This window comes from Ursus maritimus, unplaced genomic scaffold, assembly GCF_017311325.1.
Source record: "Ursus maritimus isolate PB19 unplaced genomic scaffold, ASM1731132v1 scaffold_1, whole genome shotgun sequence".
In the NCBI taxonomy this organism is placed as follows: Eukaryota; Metazoa; Chordata; class Mammalia; order Carnivora; family Ursidae; genus Ursus; species Ursus maritimus.
The window spans coordinates 6,241,901-6,251,340 of NW_024423343.1; positions in this window are offsets into that span (position 1 = coordinate 6,241,901).

Sequence of the window (9,440 nt, forward strand, 5' to 3'; positions counted from 1 at the left end):
TTCAGAGGCTTATAAATCTGGAACCGTAAAACACCCCAAGCCTCAATTTTCTCAACTGTAAAATGGGTAATCTTTTATACGCGTTTCTCCTCTGGCTGCTGTAAGGCGTGAGATAAACATGTAAGCTCTCACCCAGGGCCTGTCACATGGTCCGTGTTTAATAAACGTAAACCACCGTACATGTGTTGCTCAGATACACACACAGTGGGTGTCGACACGTGCTTCTTTCTTTCTTTTTTTTTTTTTTTTAAGATTTTATTTATTTATGTGACAGAGAGACAGCCAGCGAGAGAGGGAACACAAGCAGGGGGAGTGGGAGAGGAAGAAGCAGGCTTCCAGCAGAGGAGCCCAATGTGGGACTCGATCCCCAAACGCCGGGATCACACCCTGAGCCGAAGGCAGACACTTAACGACTGCGCCACCCAGGCGCCCCGACACGTGCTTATTTCTATGCGTTTATAAGTAAGATCACGCTCACAGAAAGAGCCAAGTCCTCCCTGCAGCCGTCTTACTAAGAAGTTTACACATAAAAGAGTCTTGATTGTCTGTTTTTCTGGAGATATTTTTGCATTTATAATTCACGAATGGATGAAATGATCGTGTCTGCATTTTCCCTTGGGAAGCCAGAATTTAACTGGATGCTACGCTTCTTGACTCTGTTCGAATGACCCCCTGACTACGGTAGGATTGCCTCACAAGGAGACCAGCCGGGGTCAGCCCAGCAGAGCCCCAGCGAATCAGTGGCTCAGGTGACCTCGCCGGCCGCTAGCTGGAAGCAAGAGGGTGGCTCTGTTTGGCAAAGGCTTTCAGAGGCCGGGAGAGGAAGCCCGTGGCTTCTCTTCAGTTTGGGGATGTTGTTTGGAGCCGGTTGGAGGACACAGGGAGAGCTAATGGCCCAAGGAAGGCTTAGGCATCCCTTTGTTCCGGTTTATTTTAAGCCCCTTGAAGAGGCCCTTTATTGTTCCCCTTGCTCCCAGTACTTCAAAGCTGGAGGGTTTTTCCTGGGGACAGAGAGGAGGTTGCCCGGGTCCTAAGCCCCTGGAGGGAGGATGGAGTTGGTGAGGAACAGGGCTCAGGGATTGCTCGCTGAGAAGCAGTTAAAGGAGGGAGGAAGGAAGAAAAAAGAAGCAATTTGATCTTGTGCTTGGAGTTAAGAGATATTATCTGATACTTGAGTTCAAACACTTGGTAAAGAAAAAGGTGGTTTGTAATTCTGGAAACAAACCACCTAACACTTTCACGTGCAAAACAATCACGGCGGGGGGCGGGGGGCTTGGTTCAAAGGGCGTTCCCAGGACCCCCCACTGAGGGGGAATGCGGTTTCGCTAGGTCTTTGGAATCTGCATTTTAATGTGAGCACCCCGGGAAGGTGATGCAGGGGACCCTTGACAAGCCTCCCCTGATACAATGAGAGAAATTTGGGGTCCTGGGGCACCACCGTTGCCTGGCCAAAGGCAGCTGCTGATTTTCGAGACTACCTTGCTCTGGATTCCTAACCCCCTGTGGCTCCTGGAAAATGCTCTCTGCGGTTAAAGGGAGATTGAACAAAGGAGGATAAAGGAGGAGTCAGACCCTTTCATCCCTCTTGGAAAAATAGCTCCAAGCACTCTGGCCGATTGACTAGCTGAAGTCAGGCCTGCAGTGTTAGCCCCGGGAAGGAGAAAACGGAGTTGGTCCCCAAAGGTCAACCACTCAGGGCACTGGCCCCAGCATCACTGAGAGCGCATCACCCCTGCGAGCCTGCAGTGCCCCCAGATGGAAATGGGCCTCCCCAGAGCAGCCCTCCCGCAGGAATAGCTGCTCCACGGGTCCAGGACCTTGCCTGAAGAGCCAGGTAGATGCATAGAGCCCAGGTGTCCATAAACAGCAAGACCTCGAAATTTCAAGGAGAACTGCAAAGATTCAGGGTTTATGAAAACAAAAGCAGAGACGGGCTGCTCTCACGCTGAGGAAAGAGCTGCGTCTCCATAGATAGTATGAGGTTATATTTACATACGGATTGTACGAACTGAGTCACAGTTATAGACACCTTCAACGGACCCCCATGAGGCTTTGACAGAATTTTCACGGCACTACTCACTAGGGAAATGGCGAGACTCTTCTGGGACAAGCGGGTAGGGGCAATGTGTTTTCCAAGTGCTTTGCTGACCTGCTATGGTGTTTGGGAAGGAAAGGATTATGTGAGAAAATGCCTGGAAAATGTCTGGATTAAACTAAATGAAATGCAGTTCTCTGTTGCACAACTTCTCTTACAAATCTGTGGATTTGGCCACAAGACCCTTTGGCAAAGACCCCAGTTCAAAATTAGCGTCTCCTGAATACGTCCTGGGAAGGCTGGACCCCATGATTCTAAGCGTCCCCTTTGGCTCTTACAACCCACAGGCTGGCATAGAAGCGAGAAGGTGAGAAAACAGAAAATGGCCCTGCTTGTGCGGCAGGATGACAGATGGATACCTGAGAACTCCACCTATCGACATAATAAAACAATAAACGCTCCCAAAAATCCATACACACCATTCACAAAATAATTGCCTCTCCAGAGAACACAACAGAGAAAAGAAAATTGGCTTTACGTGTCCTCAAGAATCAAAATAAAAATCAGCCTGACTCATACTCATAGTCTACAAACTACAAGAAGAAATTGTGCTACCGTGTGAGAGAGAGACAAAAAAAAAGACAATAAATGGCAAGTCTCGCTGAAGGAGAAAATAAGCCTGGTGATCTTCTGTGACTTCTGTGTACCGAGCCTCAGGAACTCATACATGGTAACACCGGCAGAGATCGACCCCCGCGAATGAGGGGGCCACTCCTCGGAAGAGGGCAAATAACACCATTTCTCCTGCAGGAGCAGGACCTTGGGGGTTCCAGTGAAGCCAGAGAAGGGAGCCGAGATCAGGCATGAATGAGAATAACCTTCTTTCCTCCCCCCCCCTTTTTCTTTTCCATTTTTCTTTTTCTCTTTATAGGCAATGATTTGGAAAACTCAGAATCCCTGTCAATAAAAAGGTGATAAATAGGGATCATTACATGTCAAATTTAGTAAAAATAAAATTGAGAGAAGACAGCCTTAATGAAGCTAGAATTACTGCAGGGTTAATTTAAATTTAGAGAAAAAAAGAAAAATGCAGCCCTCATTTTGCCAGGGAGATGAAAATATTAGTTCTAGCCTGAAAATAGGCAAAGAACCTGTGATCTCTTCTTTACGTTATAATGTTAGCACATAGCAGAAATTTGACAACTGTTACGCCTTAAAAATGAAATCATATTTTACTGCAAGGGAGAAAAGCTATTTTCCTCAAAGAACACTTAATATCAATCTCAAAGCAGTAATCAGCATCATACTTAAAGCTGAGCTCTCAAGGAACACCCGTGAAAGATAAGACCAGGAGAAGATGCCCGTTACTATGGCCCGTCTCCAACGTGGTCTTAGACATTGAAGCCAAGGCAGTGAGACATGTGAGAGAAACAACTTGCAAGAGAAATTGCTTATTGTTGAGAGACTGTAGCTATCAGAAATCCCAAGATAACCAACTGAAATTAGAAATAAAACAAAGAAAAGAACATCTGATAAAGGACTGGTATCCAACATATACAAAGAACTCTTAAAACTCAACAATAAGAAAGCAAACAATCTTATGAAAAAAATGCACTGAAGACCTTAACAGACACCTCACCAGAAAAGATAGACAGATGGCAAATAAGCATATAAAAATATGCTCCCCGTCGCAAGTCAAATACTACTCCACGCCTATTAGAATAGCCCAAATCCAGGACACTGACAACTCCGAAAGTGGGCAAAGATGTGGAGCAACGGTGCTCTCATTCATTGCTGGTAGGGATGCAAAACGGTGCAGATGCTTTGGAAGACGGTCTGACAGTTTCTTACAAACTAAACATATTCTTACCATATAATCCAGCAGCTGTGCTCTTTCAGATTTGTCTGAAGGAGTTGAATACTTAAAGTCCATGCAAAAATGTGCACACAGATGTTTCCAGAGGCCTTATTCATAATTGCCCAAACTTGGAAGCAACCAGTAAGTCCTTTCGTAGGTGAATGGACATATCACTTGTGGTGCCTCCAGACAACGGAATGTTATTCAGTCCTAAAAAGAATGAGGTATCAAACCATGAAAAGACATGGAGGAAAGTTAAATTTGTATTGATAAGTGAAGGGAGACAATCTGAAAAGATTACATACTGTATGATTCCAACTATATCACATTCTGGAAAAGGCAAGAAAGCAGACAGCACAAAAGTCAGTGATTGTCAGGGATTGGGGGAGGGAGACACGAAGAGGGAGTGAACACAAGGGCAGGGAAATTATTCTATGTGTACTATCCCAGCAGATCCGTGTCACTGTCGCTAGGTTCAAACCCTGACAATGGACAACACCAAGAATGAACTCACATGTAAACTACGGACTTTGGGTGATACTAACGTATCAGTGTGGGAGGCGGATAGTGGGGGAAGGGAGGCATGTGTTGGGGCCGGGGTAGACGAGAACTCTCTGTACTTTCTGCTCAGTACTGCCGTAACCCTAGAACAGCTCTGAAACAGAATGTCCTTTTTTTAAAACAACTTGTGAGGGGCGCCTGAGTGCCACAGCGGTTAAGCGTCTGCCTTCAGCTCAGGGCGTGATCCCGGCGTTATGGGATCGAGCCCCACATCAGGCTCCTCCACTAGGAGCCTGCTTCTTCCTCTTCCGCTCCCCCTGCTTGTGTTCCCTCTCTCGCTGGCTGTCTCTATCTCTGTCGAAAAAATAAATAAAATCTTAAAAAAAAAACACAACAACTTGTGAGATGTAATTAATGAATGTGAACAAATTATCAACCTCCTTATTCTTTTTAAGTTTTGTTTATTTATTTTAAGTAATTTCTACATCCAATGTGGGGCTCAAACTCATAACCTCGAGACCAAGAGTCATATGCTCTTCTGACTGAGCCAGCCAGGCACCCCTCCTAACCTCTTTATTAATGGCAATACTTAGAAGGAGAAAGATCCACTGTATGTATGTTATCTATGTGTGTATTATATACAACTGAGTATATTATATATACTCATACAAATACATAGAGCATATATCCGGGAATAAGCTTAGAAAAAAAAAAAAAAGGAAGAATCCATTCAAGAAAAACAAAAGCAAACTATAAAAGACACCTAAAGATAAAAAACTGGAGAGGTTTGGAGAAAGTGGCCATGTTCCTGGAGGAAAAACTTATCAGAGTTGTAAATATGACATTTTTATCCCAAATTAACTGCAGGTCCAATGAAAGTCCACTAACTTTCTATTGGATTTTTTAAAAAATATTGGAAGGTGATTTCAAAAATACTCCGAATTCAAAAATAATAGGTAGAAGAGGTAATCATTCTTTTAAAGATGAGTGATGAGGAAACCCTTAACACATATTATAAACCTAGAGTAATTGAAATAGAAACATATCTAAATAAAGGAGATGGCTCAGCCAGACAGGAGACACAGATCTGACATAAAAACACACCTCATAAATTAGTGGGGAAAGAATTATTTGATAAATAATGCTGAGAACAGGGGGAGCCACCTAAAATTTTTTTAAAAAGTGAAATTCAGTCCTTATCTGATGCAATGTAAAATAAACTTTTAAGTAATAAGTTGAAAAGCTTTCAAAATAAAAATTGAAAACTGTCATATATTTTCTTTATCTCCAGTTAGGAGAAGCTATCTTGGAACAAATGTGTGCAAGGATTTACAAATGTAAAGATTGAGACTTTCAGAATCAGAAAAAGTTAAATGCATTAAAAAAGAGAACTCTGCAAATGAACATAGATGACAGTCAGGATCCGATTTATAGCCTAAAATTATTTTAACATCTACTACAAAAAATTAGAACAAAGACACAAAGCATTCAGGAAAGAATGTTAGAGCCAAATTCAGGAACAAATAGGAGAAAATAGGAGAAAGGAAATCATGACGGCAAATGCACATATTAATAATTTAAGGGGGGGAAGTTTGACAAACACATCTTTCTCTGAGAAACAGTTAACAACGCAGAGAACACTAGACCATATTCGTACCGCGAGTGTAGGAATGTTGTCCATTTTTTTGCCCATTGCATCCTCAACACCTGAGAAAACGCCCAGAATTTAGTAGGTCCTTAATAAGTAATTTTTGAAGGAATGAAAATAGATAAACCCCTGGAAAAAGACAATGAGAAGACCAAAGACAACAGAAGTGTACAAAATGAAGAAGAAAAATACAGAGCCGACAAGACGGGAAGGTTAAAACCTAAACTACTCCCTTAAATTTGAAAACCTTCATGAAGTAGAAAAGAATGTTTCTCAAAAGGAAGTCAGCAAGAAAAAAAAAATCTTAAACTAATATCCACGGGAGACTTGCAGCAATTATGTCCAGGCGAGAAAATGGGGTTGGACAGCTCAACATGTGACAAGTATTTTAAAAATTTGAGAAGCCTCCAATATCCATGCAATGGAAACTGTTCCAAAATACATTTTTAAGAGTGTGTATGGAGGTGGGGGAAGGGAAGAATTCGTGATAAAGAATATATAGCATTATAAATATTAGTCATCTCATAGCTCATGCTTCAAATGTTTGGACTAGCATAAAATAAAAGTTGTGTGTTTTTTTTTAATGTGTCAAGAAATGCCATGAAGAGTGATGAGGGAAGTAACAAACTTGGGGAGCATTGGCCATGATGTTAGACGATCAGAGAAAGAGAAACAGGAGCTGCAGAACGGCAGCTGACCCTTCTTGAAGTCTTCATACACTCCTCATCCTTCGTTGCTGCCTTCTGTGCCTTGTCGCATTGAAAGGATAAATGCGATGGAGAGGAGAGCGGAACGCCCTCTCCACGCATGTCTTAAATGTCAACACCACTAGAGACTTAAGAATATTAAACAAGACCAAATTTGGAAACATGAAGCTAGAAGATAATACTCAGTGTCGACCAGAGTGATGGGAAATAGCACTCATGTACGATGCTCGTTTAAGGTAAATTTGAACAACTTTTGTAAAGGGCAATTTGGCAATATGCATCACGGGCCTTAACAATGTTCCTATCTATGGACCCCCAAATTCCACTTTTTGCAATAATGCCTTTTGTCCAGTAATACTGATGAGGGAACAGAAGGCAAGCTGAGGACAAACCAGAAGCTGACACCCCCCCACACTGCCCCTAGCCCCCAGATGGCATCCATGTGACCTTCCTCAGGCACTCCCGGCTGCCCTAAAGCTAAGGAAAGGAAAACAATAGTTAACTTAGGGAGATCACAACCCTGCAAGTCTCCCTCAGTTTGCAAATGTCTTCGCGACCTACAAGAACAAAGCATTTCCATCACTAACCTAGCTTCCGGAAGGAAATGTGGATACAATTAAATGTCCTTATAATCTGCAGCCCATTGACAGATACTTGAAGCAGACAGAGTATAATGTTCCTCCAGGAAGCTCCCAACCATCTTCACGTTAACGCCTTACTAAAGGGAAACACAACCTTAACTTGACAATGGCAAGGCCTCTGGTATCCTGTGAGTTTTCTTTAACATATGAAAGTATGTTTTCAATCTCCCTTTTTCCTTTCCTCCCCCAACCCCATCGTATATAATCAGCCACCCCTCACAACCCGGGGCGCAGCTCTTTCTGCCCACGGGTCCTGTCCCCGCGCTTTCATAAACCACCATTTTGCACCAAAGACGCCTCAAGAATTCTTTCTTGGTTGTCGCTCCAGACTCCACCCCACTGAACCTCACCTGTATCCCAAACCCCATCAATACCATGTCTTAAAACAAACAAAGGTGCCCTCAGAGGCGCACGGAAGATAGTCACTGCAGCATTGCTTATACTCAGAAACATGGGATCATGCCTGACATTTTATTGATGTAAATGTATCAGAGTGTTTTCAATCACATTTTCTCATTTAATTCTCAAAAATCTCTTAGTTTAAAATTTATTATGCCCATTTCAAAATTTCAAAAATGATAAATAAGGAACTTACTTAAAATCCAAGACTTAATTGGAGCTGAAGCTCGGACTGAGTCCAGTCTTCTGAGGTCTGGTCCATGTCCTTTCTACATGATCACATGGCTTCTACCATGCTGGGGTCCTAGAGCTGAGTCTTGGAAATTACCTGGTTCACGCAAACCCCTAAGTCAGACGAGTGACTTGGGCTCGTAAGTCAGCCTGGCGAGCCAATGACTGAACATGGCCATTCTCTTCTAATACAATATTCTTAGGACTGCATTAAGTGTTTCTCTCAGAACATTAAGTATGGAATGATTTCTACTGGTGCCTGGGCCATAAAGAAAAGATCTGGGGGAAGCTCAGAGGCAGGGAAGATACTCCAGAATATTGTTTCTACAGATATCCAGCTCTGTCACTACTTTTCTCCACCAAAACCATGCAAAGGTTCTCTTCCCAATGTCCCCTGGGGCAGACACGTCCTCGTCTGTGCCCTGGCAAATCTTTTAACAGACTGGCAGAAACACTCCTCGGGAAATATGAAGTCAAGGATGGACAATTCCGTTAGACCAGTGAGTCTTAAACTTCTTTGTGTTAAAGAATCAACTGGAAGCTTTGTGGATAATGCAGATTCCAGGGCCTCGTCAGTAATGGTTCTGGCCCAGCGGCTTTGGAGGGAACCCAGAGATGTTTTAAACAGTTGGCCTGGCTCAACCAGAGGCAAAAAGTCTAAAGAGCGAACTGAAGCAATGTTTCATACTTCCTATTATTTCTTGACTTGCGATCATAATTTTAGGCAACTCTCCTGAGCCTGATGGGTGTGTCAGTCCAGCCATTAGGACTATTCTTTCCATGTCTTCAGTGCATTTTAAAACATTGTTCTGGCTTATACTTTTTCCAAGACCTAGACTTGGTCGATTTATTGATGCTCTCTGTAACAGCTGACTTTAGTTTGGTGTTTGGAGGAGAAATTACATTACATTCCCGTATCGGCCATTCGCTCATGCCACAGGCAATTCATTTATTCAACACGTGTTGAATGGCAGCTCCCAGTGGTGCAGAAACTATATTATAGGGCTTAAATGGACTTTCTTTGCAGGGCACTAAGATTCGTGTGTCTCCTGACCGGTACAGCACCACCTACTCTTCTGGTGGCATGGCCCCCTTCATGGGTGTGTGACCAGTGCCGTCTCACAGGTCCCCATGAAGGCCCGGGGTTTGGTTTGGTGCTCTGCTGTCATTGTCTTAAAATGCGTAATGCCTTTTGAAGAAGAGGCTCTGCTTTCTCTTTCCATTGGACCCTGAAAATTCTACAGCCGACCCTGCAAATTCCATAGCAGATCCTGCTGGTTATAGTCAGAGGGTTACATGTCAGATATTCAAGAAGTGAAATTACTTCTGGGGCTCCTGGTATGTAGCTCTGGTGGCTGGCGGCGTGGCACTAGGACTGCTCAGCCTGGGCTGACATATACTGTGTCTTCCTGGCTGCACG